At 30.5% G+C, this 16,675-nt stretch overlaps 7 non-coding genes across 7 annotated transcripts; all 7 read right to left on the bottom strand.

Moving 5' to 3' along the window:
- Positions 1-2,801: 2,801 nt before the first annotated feature.
- TRNAT-AGU (transfer RNA threonine (anticodon AGU)) lies at positions 2,802-2,875 on the bottom strand. Its single transcript has one exon. It is a non-coding gene; the product is annotated as a tRNA-Thr (tRNA).
- A 1,966-nt stretch (positions 2,876-4,841) lies between these two features.
- On the bottom strand, positions 4,842-4,915 carry TRNAT-AGU (transfer RNA threonine (anticodon AGU)). The gene has a single exon. It is a non-coding gene; the product is annotated as a tRNA-Thr (tRNA).
- Positions 4,916-5,859: 944 nt separating this feature from the next.
- TRNAT-AGU (transfer RNA threonine (anticodon AGU)) lies at positions 5,860-5,933 on the bottom strand. The gene has a single exon. It is a non-coding gene; the product is annotated as a tRNA-Thr (tRNA).
- Positions 5,934-6,877: 944 nt separating this feature from the next.
- Positions 6,878-6,951, bottom strand: TRNAT-AGU (transfer RNA threonine (anticodon AGU)). The gene has a single exon. It is a non-coding gene; the product is annotated as a tRNA-Thr (tRNA).
- Positions 6,952-7,897: 946 nt separating this feature from the next.
- Positions 7,898-7,971, bottom strand: TRNAT-AGU (transfer RNA threonine (anticodon AGU)). The gene has a single exon. It is a non-coding gene; the product is annotated as a tRNA-Thr (tRNA).
- A 5,022-nt stretch (positions 7,972-12,993) lies between these two features.
- TRNAT-AGU (transfer RNA threonine (anticodon AGU)) lies at positions 12,994-13,067 on the bottom strand. Its single transcript has one exon. It is a non-coding gene; the product is annotated as a tRNA-Thr (tRNA).
- Positions 13,068-16,049: 2,982 nt separating this feature from the next.
- On the bottom strand, positions 16,050-16,123 carry TRNAT-AGU (transfer RNA threonine (anticodon AGU)). The gene has a single exon. It is a non-coding gene; the product is annotated as a tRNA-Thr (tRNA).
- Positions 16,124-16,675: the final 552 nt, after the last annotated feature.

Here is a 16,675-nt window from a genome sequence, read left to right on the forward strand (position 1 = left end):
AAAATATACCTTGCTGAAGAATGGATTAGTTGAATTCAACAATAAAGTGATCATTCACCTCTATCTTGTTCTTTGTCATTTTCCTTTCCCTATTTCAGTCAATGCATTCCTACCAAAATCTTCACAATACCAAGCATTTTATTTAATTTTTAAGATAATTTATTCTAAAGTTCATAGAACCAGATGTTTATTCTTAAATTGTATTCAACATTTGTTTGATAAAAATTATTCGGAAAGCATGGAGAAAACAGGTAGGTGCTGCTGAGATTTGAACTCTGAATTTCCTGTGTACGAGACAGGCGCTTTAACCACTAAGCCACAGCACCAACTTTAATAGTTAGAAATGCATAAATAATTCATTGTTGATGATGAAAATGTGTTTCCTGCTATAAATTCTTCTTTATATGTATTGTAATCTTAAACACGAAAACATACTCAATCACTACGCAAGTATTATTATGTTTTATTAAACAGGTACTCTTATAAAACCCAATTTCATTTCTTGAATTCTTTAAAAAAAAATCATGAAGGTATTAATATTGCTCAAATCTAGGTAGAAATTTCATCTACGTCTTTCTCATAGATAAGTAATTTTTTCATTTTGCAATAACAGTATTCATTCTATGATCTTGAAAATACTTGGGTTTTTATAAGGTTAAAGATGATCTGTTCAACACTAAGATGAATCAGACTTTTATATTTTAATTGTATCGGAATAAGACCTAATGAAAATGATTTGTTATATAACAATGAGAAAAGCAAGGCACTGCTGAGAGTTGAACTCAGGATCTCCTTTTTACTAAACAGGTGCTTTAACCAGCTAAGCCACAGCACCCACTTGATTCTTTATTTTGAAACACTTTTCTTTATGGTGTTCAAGAGAATATTGCTTTTTTACTTTCATATTCTTTTCTAAGTTCACACACTTCTCTACTCAAACACTTAAGATGAATGAAGACTCTTCAGTCATTCAAAAACACCTCTCTAATTTGAAGTTTACCCTATTCATATCATTTTAAAATATACCTTGCTGAAGAATGGATTAGTTGAATTCAACAATAGAGTGATCATTCACCTCTACCTTGTTCTTTGTCATTTTCTTTTCTCTATTTCAGTCAATGCATTCCTACAAAAATCTTCACAATACCAAGAATTTTATTTAATTTTTAAGATAACTTATTCTAAAGTTCATAGAACCAGATGCTTATTCTTAAATTGTATTCAACACTTGTTTGATGAAAAATATTCGGAAAGCAAGGAGAAAATAGTCGGGTGCTGCTGATATTTGAACTCATGATTTTCTGTTTACGAGACAGGCGCTTTAACCACTAAGCCACAGCACCAACGTTAATAGTACAAAATGCATAAATAATTCATTGTTGATGATGAAAATGTGTTTTCTGCTATAAATTCTTCTTTATATGTATTGTAATCTTAAACACGAAAAGATACTCAATCACTACACAAGGATTGATATGTTTTAATAAACAGGTACTCTTATAAAACCCAATTTCATTTCTTGAATTCTTTACAATTTTTTTTCATGAAGGTAATAATATTGCTCCCATCTAGGTAGACATTTCATCTACGTCTTTCTCATAGATAAGTCATTTTTTCATTTTGCAATAACAGTATTCATTCTATGATCTTGAAAATACTTGGGTTTTTATAAGGTTAAAGATGATCTGTTCAACAGTAAGATGAATCAGACTTTTATATTTTAATTGTATCGGAATAAGACCTAATGAAAATGATTTGTTATATAACAATGAGAAAAGCAAGGCACTGCTGAGAGTTGAACTCAGGATCTCCTGTTTACTAGACAGGCGCTTTAACCAGCTAAGCCACATCACCCACTTGATTCTTTATTTTGAAACACTTTTCTTTATGGTGTTCAAGAGAATATTGCTTTTTCACTTTCATATTCTTTTCTAAGTTCACACACTTCTCTACTCAAACACTTAAGATGAATGAAGACTCTCTTCACTCATTCAAAAACACCTCTCTAATTTGAAGTTTACCCTATTCATATCATTTTAAAATATACCTTGCTGAAGAATGGATTAGTTGAATTCAACAATAGAGTGATCATTCACCTCTATCTTGTTCTTTGTCATTTTCTTTTCCCTATTTCAGTCAATGCATTCCTACAAAAATCTTCACAATACCAAGCATTTTATTTAATTTTTAAGATAACTTATTCTAAAGTTCATAGAACCAGATGTTTATTCTTAAATTGTATTCAACATTTGTTTGATGAAAATTATTCGGAAAGCAAGGAGAAAACAGTTGGGTGCTGCTGATATTTGAACTCATGATTTCCTGTTTATGAGACAGGCGCTTTAACCACTAAGCCACAGCACCAACGTTAATAGTACAAAATGCATAAATAATTCATTGTTGATGATGAAAATGTGTTTTCTGCTATAAATTCTTCTTTATATATATTGTAATCTTAAACACGAAAAGATACTCAATCACTCCGCAAGGATTGATATGTTTTAATAAACAGGTACTCTTATAAAACCCAATTTCATTTCTTGAATTCCTTACAATTTTTTTTCATGAAGGTAATAATATTGCTCCAATCTAGGTAGACATTTCATCTACGTCTTTCTCATAGATAAGTAATTTTTTCATTTTGCAATAACAGTATTCATTCTATGATCTTGAAAATACTTGGGTTTTTATAAGGTTAAAGATGATCTGTTCAACAGTAAGATGAATCAGACTTTTATATTTTAATTGTATCGGAATAAGACCTAATGAAAATGATTTGTTATATAACAATGAGAAAAGCAAGGCACTGCTGAGAGTTGAACTCAGGATCTCCTGTTTACTAGACAGGCGCTTTAACCAGCTAAGCCACAGCACCCACTTGATTCTTAAATTTGAAACACTTTTCTTTATGATGTTCAAGAGAATATTGCTTTTTCACTTTCATATTCTTTTCTAAGTTCACACACTTCTCTACTCAAACACTTAAGATGAATGAAGACTCTTCACATATTCAAAAACACCTCTCTAATTTGAAGTTTACCCTATTCATATCATTTTAAAATATACCTTGCTGAAGAATGGATTAGTTGAATTCAACAATAGAGTGATCATTCACCTCTACCTTGTTCTTTGTCATTTTCTTTTCTCTATTTCAGTCAATGCATTCCTACAAAAATCTTCACAATACCAAGAATTTTATTTAATTTTTAAGATAACTTATTCTAAAGTTCATAGAACCAGATGCTTATTCTTAAATTGTATTCAACACTTGTTTGATGAAAACTATTCGGAAAGCAAGGAGAAAATAGTCGGGTGCTGCTGATATTTGAACTCACGATTTCCTGTTTACGAGACAGGCGCTTTAACCACTAAGCCACAGCACCAACGTTAATAGTACAAAATGCATAAATAATTCATTGTTGATGATGAAAATGTGTTTTCTGCTATAAATTCTTCTTTATATGTATTGTAATCTTAAACACGAAAAGATACTCAATCACTACACAAGGATTGATATGTTTTAATAAACAGGTACTCTTATAAAACCCAATTTCATTTCTTGAATTCTTTACAATTTTTTTTCATGAAGGTAATAATATTGCTCCCATCTAGGTAGACATTTCATCTACGTCTTTCTCATAGATAAGTCATTTTTTCATTTTGCAATAACAGTATTCATTCTATGATCTTGAAAATACTTGGGTTTTTATAAGGTTAAAGATGATCTATTCAACAGTAAGATGAATCAGACTTTTATATTTTAATTGTATCGGAATAAGGCCTAATGAAAATGATTTGTTATATAACAATGAGAAAAGCAAGGCACTGCTGAGAGTTGAACTCAGGATCTCCTGTTTACTAGACAGGCGCTTTAACCAGCTAAGCCACATCACCCACTTGATTCTTTATTTTGAAACACTTTTCTTTATGGTGTTCAAGAGAATATTGCTTTTTCACTTTCATATTCTTTTCTAAGTTCACACACTTCTCTACTCAAACACTTAAGATGAATGAAGACTCTCTTCACTCATTCAAAAACACCTCTCTAATTTGAAGTTTACACTATTCATATCATTTTAAAATATACCTTGCTGAAGAATGGATTAGTTGAATTCAACAATAGAGTGATCATTCACCTCTATCTTGTTCTTTGTCATTTTCTTTTCCCTATTTCAGTCAATGCATTCCTACAAAAATCTTCACAATACCAAGCATTTTATTTAATTTTTAAGATAACTTATTCTAAAGTTCATAGAACCAGATGTTTATTCTTAAATTGTATTCAACACTTGTTTGATGAAAATTATTCGGAAAGAAAGGAGAAAACAGTTGGGTGCTGCTGATATTTGAACTCATGATTTCCTGTTTATGAGACAGGCGCTTTAACCACTAAGCCACAGCACCAACGTTAATAGTACAAAATGCATAAATAATTCATTGTTGATGATGAAAATGTGTTTTCTGCTATAAATTCTTCTTTATATGTATTGTAATCTTAAACACGAAAAGATACTCAATCACTCCGCAAGGATTGATATGTTTTAATAAACAGGTACTCTTATAAAACCCAATTTCATTTCTTGAATTCTTTACAATTTTTTTTCATGAAGGTAATAATATTGCTCCAATCTAGGTAGACATTTCATCTACGTCTTTCTCATAGATAAGTAATTTTTTCATTTTGCAATAACAGTATTCATTCTATGATCTTGAAAATACTTGGGTTTTTATAAGGTTAAAGATGATCTGTTCAACAGTAAGATGAATCAGACTTTTATATTTAAATTGTATCGGAATAAGACCTAATGAAAATGATTTGTTATATAACAATGAGAAAAGCAAGGCACTGCTGAGAGTTGAACTCAGGATCTCCTGTTTACTAGACAGGCGCTTTAACCAGCTAAGCCACAGCACCCACTTGATTCTTAAATTTGAAACACTTTTCTTTATGATGTTCAAGAGAATATTGCTTTTTCACTTTCATATTCTTTTCTAAGTTCACACACTTCTCTACTCAAACACTTAAGATGAATGAAGACTCTTCACTTATTCAAAAACACCTCTCTAATTTGAAGTTTACCCTATTCATATCATTTTAAAATATACCTTGCTGAAGAATGGATTAGTTGAATTCAACAATAGAGTGATCATTCACCTCTATCTTGTCCTTGTCATTTTCTTTTCCCGATTTCAGTCAATGCATTCCTACAAACATTTTCATAATACCAAGCATTTTATTTAATTTTTAAGATAACTTATTCTAAAGTTCATAGAACCAGATGTTTATTCTTAAATTGTATTCAACACTTGTTTGATGAAAATTATTCGGAAAGCAAGGAGAAAACAGTTGGGTGCTGCTGATATTTGAACTCATGATTTCCTATTTACGAGACAGGGGCTTTAACCACTAAGCCACAGCACCAACCTTAATAGTAAAAAATGCATAAATAATTCATTGTTGATGATGAAAATGTGTTTCCTGCTATAAATTCTTCTTTATATGTATTGTAATCTTAAACACGAGAAGATACTCAATCACTACGCAAGTATTAATATGTTTTAATAAACAGGTACTCTTATAAAACCCGATTTCATTTCTTGAATTCTTTACATTTTTTTTTCATGAAGGTATTAATATTGCTCAAATCAAGGTAGACATTTCATTTATGTCTTTCTCATAGATAAGTATTTTTTTCATTTTGCAATAACAGTATTCATTCTATAATCTTGAAAATACTTGGGTTTTTATAAGGTTAAAGATGATCTGCTCAACAGTAAGATGAATCAGACTTTTATATTTTAATTGTATCGGAATAAGACCTAATGAAAATGAATTGTTATATAACAATGAGAAAAGCAAGGCACTGCTGAGAGTTGAACTCAGGATCTCCTGTTTACTAGACAGGCGCTTTAACCAGCTAAGCCACAACACCCACATGATTCTTAAGTTTGAAACACTTTTCTTTATGGTGTTCAAGAGAATATTGCTTTTTCACTTTCATATTCTTTTCTAAGTTCACACACTTCTCTACTCAAACACTTAAGATGAATGAAGACTCTTCACTCATTCGAAAACACCTCTCTAATTTGAAGTTTACCCTATTAATATCATTTTAAAATATACCTTGCTGAAGAATGGATTAGTTGAATTCAACAATAGAGTGATCATTCACCTCTATCTTGTCCTTGTCATTTTCTTTTCCCGATTTCAGTCAATGCATTCCTACAAAAATTTTCATAATACCAAGCATTTTATTTAATTTTTAAGATAACTTATTCTAAAGTTCATAGAACCAGATGTTTATTCTTAAATTGTATTCAACACTTGTTTGATGAAAATTATTCGGAAAGCAAGGAGAAAACAGTTGGGTGCTGCTGATATTTGAACTCATGATTTCCTGTTTACGAGACAGGGGCTTTAACCACTAAGCCACAGCACCAACCTTAATAGTAAAAAATTCATAAATAATTCATTGTTGATGATGAAAATGTGTTTTCTGCTATAAATTCTTCTTTATATGTATTGTAATCTTAAACACGAAAAGATACTCAATCACTACGCAAGGATTGATATGTTTTAATAAACAGGTACTCTTATAAAACCCAATTTTATTTCTTGAATTCTTTACAATTTTTTTTCATGAAGGTAATGATATTGCTCCAATCTAGGTAGACATTTCATCTACGTCTTTCTCATAGATATGTATTTTTTTCATTTTTCAATAACAGTATTCATTCTATAATCTTGAAAATACTTGGGTTTTTATAAGGTTAAAGATGCTCTGTTCAACAGTAAGATGAATCAGACTTTTATATTTTAATTGTATCGGAATAAGACCTAATGAAAATGATTTGTTATAAAACAATGAGAAAAGCAAGGCACTGCTGAGAGTTGAACTCAGGATCTCCTGTTTACTAGACAGGCGCTTTAACCAGCTAAGCCACAGCACCCTACTTGATTCTTAAATTTGAAACACTTTTCTTTATGGTGTTCAAGAGAATATTGCTTTTTCACTTTCATATTCTTTTCTAAGTTCACACACTTCTCTACTCAAACACTTAAGATGAATGAAGACTCTTCACTTATTCAAAAACACCTCTCTAATTTGAAGTTTACCCTATTCATATCATTTTAAAATATACCTTGCTGAAGAATGGATTAGTTGAATTCAACAATAAAGTGATCATTCACCTCTATCTTGTTCTTTGTCATTTTCCTTTCCCTATTTCAGTCAATGCATTCCTACAAAAATCTTCACAATACCAAGCATTTTATTTAATTTTTAAGATAACTTATTCTAAAGTTCATAGAACCAGATGTTTATTCTTAAATTGTATTCAACACTTGTTTGATGAAAATTATTCGGAAAGCAAGGAGAAAACAGTTGGGTGCTGCTGATATTTGAACTCATGATTTCCTGTTTACGAGACAGGCGCTTTAACCACTAAGCCACAGCACCAACCTTAATAGTAAAAAATGCATAAATAATTCATTGTTGATGATGAAAATGTGTTTTCTGCTATAAATTCTTCTTTATATGTATTGTAATCTTAAACACGAAAAGATACTCAATCACTACGCAAGGATTGATATGTTTTAATAAACAGGTACTCTTATAAAACCCAATTTTATTTCTTGAATTCTTTACAATTTTTTTTCATGAAGGTAATGATATTGCTCAAATCTAGGTAGACATTTCATCTACGTCTTTCTCATAGATATGTATTTTTTTCATTTTGCAATAACAGTATTCATTCTATAATCTTGAAAATACTTGGGTTTTTATAAGGTTAAAGATGCTCTGTTCAACAGTAAGATGAATCAGACTTTTATATTTTAATTGTATCGGAATAAGACCTAATGAAAATGATTTGTTATATAACAATGAGAAAAGCAAGGCACTGCTGAGAGTTGAACTCAGGATCTCCTGTTTACTAGACAGGCGCTTTAACCAGCTAAGCCACAGCACCCACTTGATTCTTAAATTTGAAACACTTTTCTTTATGGTGTTCAAGAGAATATTGCTTTTTCACTTTCATATTCTTTTCTAAGTTCACACACTTCTCTACTCAAACACTTAAGATGAATGAAGACTCTTCACTTCTTCAAAAACACCTCTCTAATTTGAAGTTTACCCTATTCATATCATTTTAAAATATACCTTGCTGAAGAATGGATTAGTTGAATTCAACAATAAAGTGATCATTCACCTCTATCTTGCTCTTTGTCATTTTCCTTTCCCTATTTCAGTCAATGCATTCCTACCAAAATCTTCACAATACCAAGCATTTTATTTAATTTTTAAGATAACTTATTCTAAAGTTCATAGAACCAGATGTTTATTCTTAAATTGTATTCAACATTTGTTTGATAAAAATTATTCGGAAAGCATGGAGAAAACAGGTAGGTGCTGCTGAGATTTGAACTCTGAATTTCCTGTGTACGAGACAGGCGCTTTAACCACTAAGCCACAGCACCAACTTTAATAGTTAGAAATGCATAAATAATTCATTGTTGATGATGAAAATGTGTTTCCTGCTATAAATTCTTCTTTATATGTATTGTAATCTTAAACACGAAAACATACTCAATCACTACGCAAGTATTATTATGTTTTATTAAACAGGTACTCTTATAAAACCCAATTTCATTTCTTGAATTCTTTAAAAAAAATCATGAAGGTATTAATATTGCTCAAATCTAGGTAGAAATTTCATCTACGTCTTTCTCATAGATAAGTAATTTTTTCATTTTGCAATAACAGTATTCATTCTATGATCTTGAAAATACTTGGGTTTTTATAAGGTTAAAGATGATCTGTTCAACAGTAAGATGAATCAGACTTTTATATTTTAATTGTATCGGAATAAGACCTAATGAAAATGATTTGTTATATAACAATGAGAAAAGCAAGGCACTGCTGAGAGTTGAACTCAGGATCTCCTTTTTACTAAACAGGTGCTTTAACCAGCTAAGCCACAGCACCCACTTGATTCTTTATTTTGAAACACTTTTCTTTATGGTGTTCAAGAGAATATTGCTTTTTTACTTTCATATTCTTTTCTAAGTTCACACACTTCTCTACTCAAACACTTAAGATGAATGAAGACTCTTCAGTCATTCAAAAACACCTCTCTAATTTGAAGTTTACCCTATTCATATCATTTTAAAATATACCTTGCTGAAGAATGGATTAGTTGAATTCAACAATAGAGTGATCCTTCACCTCTACCTTGTTCTTTGTCATTTTCTTTTCTCTATTTCAGTCAATGCATTCCTACAAAAATCTTCACAATACCAAGAATTTTATTTAATTTTTAAGATAACTTATTCTAAAGTTCATAGAACCAGATGCTTATTCTTAAATTGTATTCAACACTTGTTTGATGAAAACTATTCGGAAAGCAAGGAGAAAATAGTCGGGTGCTGCTGATATTTGAACTCATGATTTTCTGTTTACGAGACAGGCGCTTTAACCACTAAGCCACAGCACCAACGTTAATAGTACAAAATGCATAAATAATTCATTGTTGATGATGAAAATGTGTTTTCTGCTATAAATTCTTCTTTATATGTATTGTAATCTTAAACACGAAAAGATACTCAATCACTACACAAGGATTGATATGTTTTAATAAACAGGTACTCTTATAGAACCCAATTTCATTTCTTGAATTCTTTACAATTTTTTTTCATGAAGGTAATAATATTGCTCCCATCTAGGTAGACATTTCATCTACGTCTTTCTCATAGATAAGTCATTTTTTCATTTTGCAATAACAGTATTCATTCTATGATCTTGAAAATACTTGGGTTTTTATAAGGTTAAAGATGATCTGTTCAACAGTAAGATGAATCAGACTTTTATATTTTAATTGTATCGGAATAAGACCTAATGAAAATGATTTGTTATATAACAATGAGAAAAGCAAGGCACTGCTGAGAGTTGAACTCAGGATCTCCTGTTTACTAGACAGGCGCTTTAACCAGCTAAGCCACATCACCCACTTGATTCTTTATTTTGAAACACTTTTCTTTATGGTGTTCAAGAGAATATTGCTTTTTCACTTTCATATTCTTTTCTAAGTTCACACACTTCTCTACTCAAACACTTAAGATGAATGAAGACTCTCTTCACTCATTCAAAAACACCTCTCTAATTTGAAGTTTACCCTATTCATATCATTTTAAAATATACCTTGCTGAAGAATGGATTAGTTGAATTCAACAATAGAGTGATCATTCACCTCTATCTTGTTCTTTGTCATTTTCTTTTCCCTATTTCAGTCAATGCATTCCTACAAAAATCTTCACAATACCAAGCATTTTATTTAATTTTTAAGATAACTTATTCTAAAGTTCATAGAACCAGATGTTTATTCTTAAATTGTATTCAACATTTGTTTGATGAAAATTATTCGGAAAGCAAGGAGAAAACAGTTGGGTGCTGCTGATATTTGAACTCATGATTTCCTGTTTATGAGACAGGCGCTTTAACCACTAAGCCACAGCACCAACGTTAATAGTACAAAATGCATAAATAATTCATTGTTGATGATGAAAATGTGTTTTCTGCTATAAATTCTTCTTTATATATATTGTAATCTTAAACACGAAAAGATACTCAATCACTCCGCAAGGATTGATATGTTTTAATAAACAGGTACTCTTATAAAACCCAATTTCATTTCTTGAATTCCTTACAATTTTTTTTCATGAAGGTAATAATATTGCTCCAATCTAGGTAGACATTTCATCTACGTCTTTCTCATAGATAAGTAATTTTTTCATTTTGCAATAACAGTATTCATTCTATGATCTTGAAAATACTTGGGTTTTTATAAGGTTAAAGATGATCTGTTCAACAGTAAGATGAATCAGACTTTTATATTTTAATTGTATCGGAATAAGACCTAATGAAAATGATTTGTTATATAACAATGAGAAAAGCAAGGCACTGCTGAGAGTTGAACTCAGGATCTCCTGTTTACTAGAAAGGCGCTTTAACCAGCTAAGCCACAGCACCCACTTGATTCTTAAATTTGAAACACTTTTCTTTATGATGTTCAAGAGAATATTGCTTTTTCACTTTCATATTCTTTTCTAAGTTCACACACTTCTCTACTCAAACACTTAAGATGAATGAAGACTCTTCACATATTCAAAAACACCTCTCTAATTTGAAGTTTACCCTATTCATATCATTTTAAAATATACCTTGCTGAAGAATGGATTAGTTGAATTCAACAATAGAGTGATCATTCACCTCTACCTTGTTCTTTGTCATTTTCTTTTCTCTATTTCAGTCAATGCATTCCTACAAAAATCTTCACAATACCAAGAATTTTATTTAATTTTTAAGATAACTTATTCTAAAGTTCATAGAACCAGATGCTTATTCTTAAATTGTATTCAACACTTGTTTGATGAAAACTATTCGGAAAGCAAGGAGAAAATAGTCGGGTGCTGCTGATATTTGAACTCACGATTTCCTGTTTACGAGACAGGCGCTTTAACCACTAAGCCACAGCACCAACGTTAATAGTACAAAATGCATAAATAATTCATTGTTGATGATGAAAATGTGTTTTCTGCTATAAATTCTTCTTTATATGTATTGTAATCTTAAACACGAAAAGATACTCAATCACTACACAAGGATTGATATGTTTTAATAAACAGGTACTCTTATAAAACCCAATTTCATTTCTTGAATTCTTTACAATTTTTTTTCATGAAGGTAATAATATTGCTCCCATCTAGGTAGACATTTCATCTACGTCTTTCTCATAGATAAGTCATTTTTTCATTTTGCAATAACAGTATTCATTCTATGATCTTGAAAATACTTGGGTTTTTATAAGGTTAAAGATGATCTATTCAACAGTAAGATGAATCAGACTTTTATATTTTAATTGTATCGGAATAAGACCTAATGAAAATGATTTGTTATATAACAATGAGAAAAGCAAGGCACTGCTGAGAGTTGAACTCAGGATCTCCTGTTTACTAGACAGGCGCTTTAACCAGCTAAGCCACATCACCCACTTGATTCTTTATTTTGAAACACTTTTCTTTATGGTGTTCAAGAGAATATTGCTTTTTCACTTTCATATTCTTTTCTAAGTTCACACACTTCTCTACTCAAACACTTAAGATGAATGAAGACTCTCTTCACTCATTCAAAAACACCTCTCTAATTTGAAGTTTACACTATTCATATCATTTTAAAATATACCTTGCTGAAGAATGGATTAGTTGAATTCAACAATAGAGTGATCATTCACCTCTATCTTGTTCTTTGTCATTTTCTTTTCCCTATTTCAGTCAATGCATTCCTACAAAAATCTTCACAATACCAAGCATTTTATTTAATTTTTAAGATAACTTATTCTAAAGTTCATAGAACCAGATGTTTATTCTTAAATTGTATTCAACACTTGTTTGATGAAAATTATTCGGAAAGAAAGGAGAAAACAGTTGGGTGCTGCTGATATTTGAACTCATGATTTCCTGTTTATGAGACAGGCGCTTTAACCACTAAGCCACAGCACCAACGTTAATAGTACAAAATGCATAAATAATTCATTGTTGATGATGAAAATGTGTTTTCTGCTATAAATTCTTCTTTATATGTATTGTAATCTTAAACACGAAAAGATACTCAATCACTCCGCAAGGATTGATATGTTTTAATAAACAGGTACTCTTATAAAACCCAATTTCATTTCTTGAATTCTTTACAATTTTTTTTCATGAAGGTAATAATATTGCTCCAATCTAGGTAGACATTTCATCTACGTCTTTCTCATAGATAAGTAATTTTTTCATTTTGCAATAACAGTATTCATTCTATGATCTTGAAAATACTTGGGTTTTTATAAGGTTAAAGATGATCTGTTCAACAGTAAGATGAATCAGACTTTTATATTTAAATTGTATCGGAATAAGACCTAATGAAAATGATTTGTTATATAACAATGAGAAAAGCAAGGCACTGCTGAGAGTTGAACTCAGGATCTCCTGTTTACTAGACAGGCGCTTTAACCAGCTAAGCCACAGCACCCACTTGATTCTTAAATTTGAAACACTTTTCTTTATGATGTTCAAGAGAATATTGCTTTTTCACTTTCATATTCTTTTCTAAGTTCACACACTTCTCTACTCAAACACTTAAGATGAATGAAGACTCTTCACTTATTCAAAAACACCTCTCTAATTTGAAGTTTACCCTATTCATATCATTTTAAAATATACCTTGCTGAAGAATGGATTAGTTGAATTCAACAATAGAGTGATCATTCACCTCTATCTTGTCCTTGTCATTTTCTTTTCCCGATTTCAGTCAATGCATTCCTACAAACATTTTCATAATACCAAGCATTTTATTTAATTTTTAAGATAACTTATTCTAAAGTTCATAGAACCAGATGTTTATTCTTAAATTGTATTCAACATTTGTTTGATGAAAATTATTCGGAAAGCATGGAGAAAACAGTCAGGTGCTGCTGAGATTTAAACTCAGGATGTCCTGTTTACGAGACAGGCTCTTTAACCACTAAGCCACAGCACCAAAGTTAATAATAAGAAATGCATAAATAATTTATTGTTGATGATGAAAATGTGTTTCCTGCTATAAATTCTTCTTTATATGTATTGTAATCTTAAACACGAGAAGATACTCAATCACTACGCAAGTATTAATATGTTTTAATAAACAGGTACTCTTATAAAACCCGATTTCATTTCTTGAATTCTTTACATTTTTTTTCATGAAGGTATTAATATTGCTCAAATCAAGGTAGACATTTCATTTATGTCTTTCTCATAGATAAGTATTTTTTTCATTTTGCAATAACAGTATTCATTCTATAATCTTGAAAATACTTGGGTTTTTATAAGGTTAAAGATGATCTGCTCAACAGTAAGATGAATCAGACTTTTATATTTTAATTGTATCGGAATAAGACCTAATGAAAATGAATGGTTATATAACAATGAGAAAAGCAAGGCACTGCTGAGAGTTGAACTCAGGATCTCCTGTTTACTAGACAGGCGCTTTAACCAGCTAAGCCACAACTCCCACATGATTCTTAAGTTTGAAACACTTTTCTTTATGGTGTTCAAGAGAATATTGCTTTTTCACTTTCATATTCTTTTCTAAGTTCACACACTTCTCTACTCAAATACTTAAGATGAATGAAGACTCTTCACTCATTCAAAAACACCTCTCTAATTTGAAGTTTAGCCTATTCATATCATTTTAAAATATACCTTGCTGAAGAATAGATTAGTTGAATTCAACAATAGAGTGATCATTCACACCTCTATCTTGTTCTTTGTCATTTTCTTTTCCCTATTTCAGTCAATGCATTCCTACAAAAATCTTCACAATAGCAAGCATTTTATTTAATTTTTAAGATAACTTATTCTAAAGTTCATAGAACCAGATGTTTATTCTTAAATTGTATTCAACTCTTGTTTGATGAAAAGTTTTCGGAAAGCAAGGAGAAAACAGTTGGGTGCTGCTGATATTTGAACTCATGATTTCCTGTTTACGAGACAGGCGCTTTAACCACTAAGCCACAGCACCAACGTTAATAGTACAAAATGCATAAATAATTCATTGTTGATGATGAAAATGTGTTTTCTGCTATAAATTCTTCTTTATATGTATTGTAATCTTAAACACGAAAAGATACTCAATCACTACGCAAGGATTGATATGTTTTAATAAACAGGTACTCTTATAAAACCCAATTTCATTTCTTGAATTCTTTACAAATTTTTTTCATGAAGGTAATAATATTGCTCCAATCTAGGTAGACATTTCATCTACGTCTTTCTCATAGATAAGTAATGTTTTCATTTTGCAATAACAGTATTCATTCTATGATCTTGAAAATACTTGGGTTTTTATAAGGTTAAAGATGATCTGTTCAACAGTAAGATGAATCAGACTTTTATATTTTAATTGTATCGGAATAAGACCTAATGAAAATGATTTGTTATATAACAATGAGAAAAGCAAGGCACTGCTGAGAGTTGAACTCAGGATCTCCTTTTTACTAAACAGGTGCTTTAACCAGCTAAGCCACAGCAACCACTTGATTCTTTATTTCGAAACACTTTCCTTTATGGTGTTCAAGAGAACTTTGCTTTTTCACTTTCATATTCTTTTCTAAGTTCACACACTTCTCTACTCAAACACTTAAGATGAATGAAAACTCTTCACTTATTCAAAAACACCTCTCTAATTTGAAGTTTACCCTATTCATATCATTTTAAAATATACCTTGCTGAAGAATGGATTAGTTGAATTCAACAATAGAGTGATCATTCACCTCTATCTTTTCCTTGTCATTTTCTTTTCCCTATTTCAGTCAAAGCATTCCTACAAAAATTTTCATAATACCAAGCATTTTATTTAATTTTTAAGATAACTTATTCTAAAGTTCATAGAACCAGATGTTTATTCTTAAATTGTATTCAACACTTGTTTGATGAAAATTATTCGGAAAGCAAGGAGAAAACAGTTGGGTGCTGCTGATATTTGAACTCATGATTTCCTGTTTACTAAACAGGCGCTTTAACCACTAAGCCACAGCACCAACCTTAATAGTAAAAAATGCATAAATAATTCATTGTTGATGATGAAAATGTGTTTTCTGCTATAAATTCTTCTTTATATGTATTGTAATCTTAAACACGAAAAGATACTCAATCACTACGCAAGGATTGATATGTTTTAATAAACAGGTACTCTTATAAAACCGAATTTTATTTCTTGAATTCTTTACAATTTTTTTTCATGAAGGTAATGATATTGCTCCAATCTAGGTAGACATTTCATCTACGTCTTTCTCATAGATATGTATTTTTTTCATTTTGCAATAACAGTATTCATTCTATAATCTTGAAAATACTTGGGTTTTTATAAGGTTAAAGATGATCTGTTCAACAGTAAGATGAATCAGACTTTTATATTTTAATTGTATCGGAATAAGACCTAATGAAAATGATTTGTTATATAACAATGAGAAAAGCAAGGCACTGCTGAGAGTTGAACTCAGGATCTCCTGTTTACTAGACAGGCGCTTTAACCAGCTAAGCCACAGCACCCACTTGATTCTTAAATTTGAAACACTTTTCTTTATGGTGTTCAAGAGAATATTGCTTTTTCACTTTCATATTCTTTTCTAAGTTCACACACTTCTCTACTCAAACACTTAAGATGAATGAAGACTCTTCACTTATTCAAAAACACCTCTCTAATTTGAAGTTTACCCTATTCATATCATTTTAAAATATACCTTGCTGAAGAATGGATTAGTTGAATTCAACAATAAAGTGATCATTCACCTCTATCTTGTTCTTTGTCATTTTCCTTTCCCTATTTCAGTCAATGCATTCCTCCAAAAATCTTCACAATACCAAGCATTTTATTTAATTTTTAAGATAACTTATTCTAAAGTTCATAGAAGCAGATGTTTATTCTTAAATTGTATTCAACATTTGTTTGATGAAAATTATTCGGAAAGCATGGAGAAAACAGGTAGGTGCTGCTGAGATTTGAACTCTGAATTTCCTGTGTAAGAGACAGGCGCTTTAACCACTAAGCCACAGCACCAACGTTAATAGTAAGAAATGCATAAATAATTCATTGTTGATGAT

The sequence above is a fragment of the Lissotriton vulgaris genome, chromosome 12 (assembly GCF_964263255.1).
Source record: "Lissotriton vulgaris chromosome 12, aLisVul1.2, whole genome shotgun sequence".
Lineage (NCBI taxonomy): Eukaryota > Metazoa > Chordata > Amphibia > Caudata > Salamandridae > Lissotriton > Lissotriton vulgaris.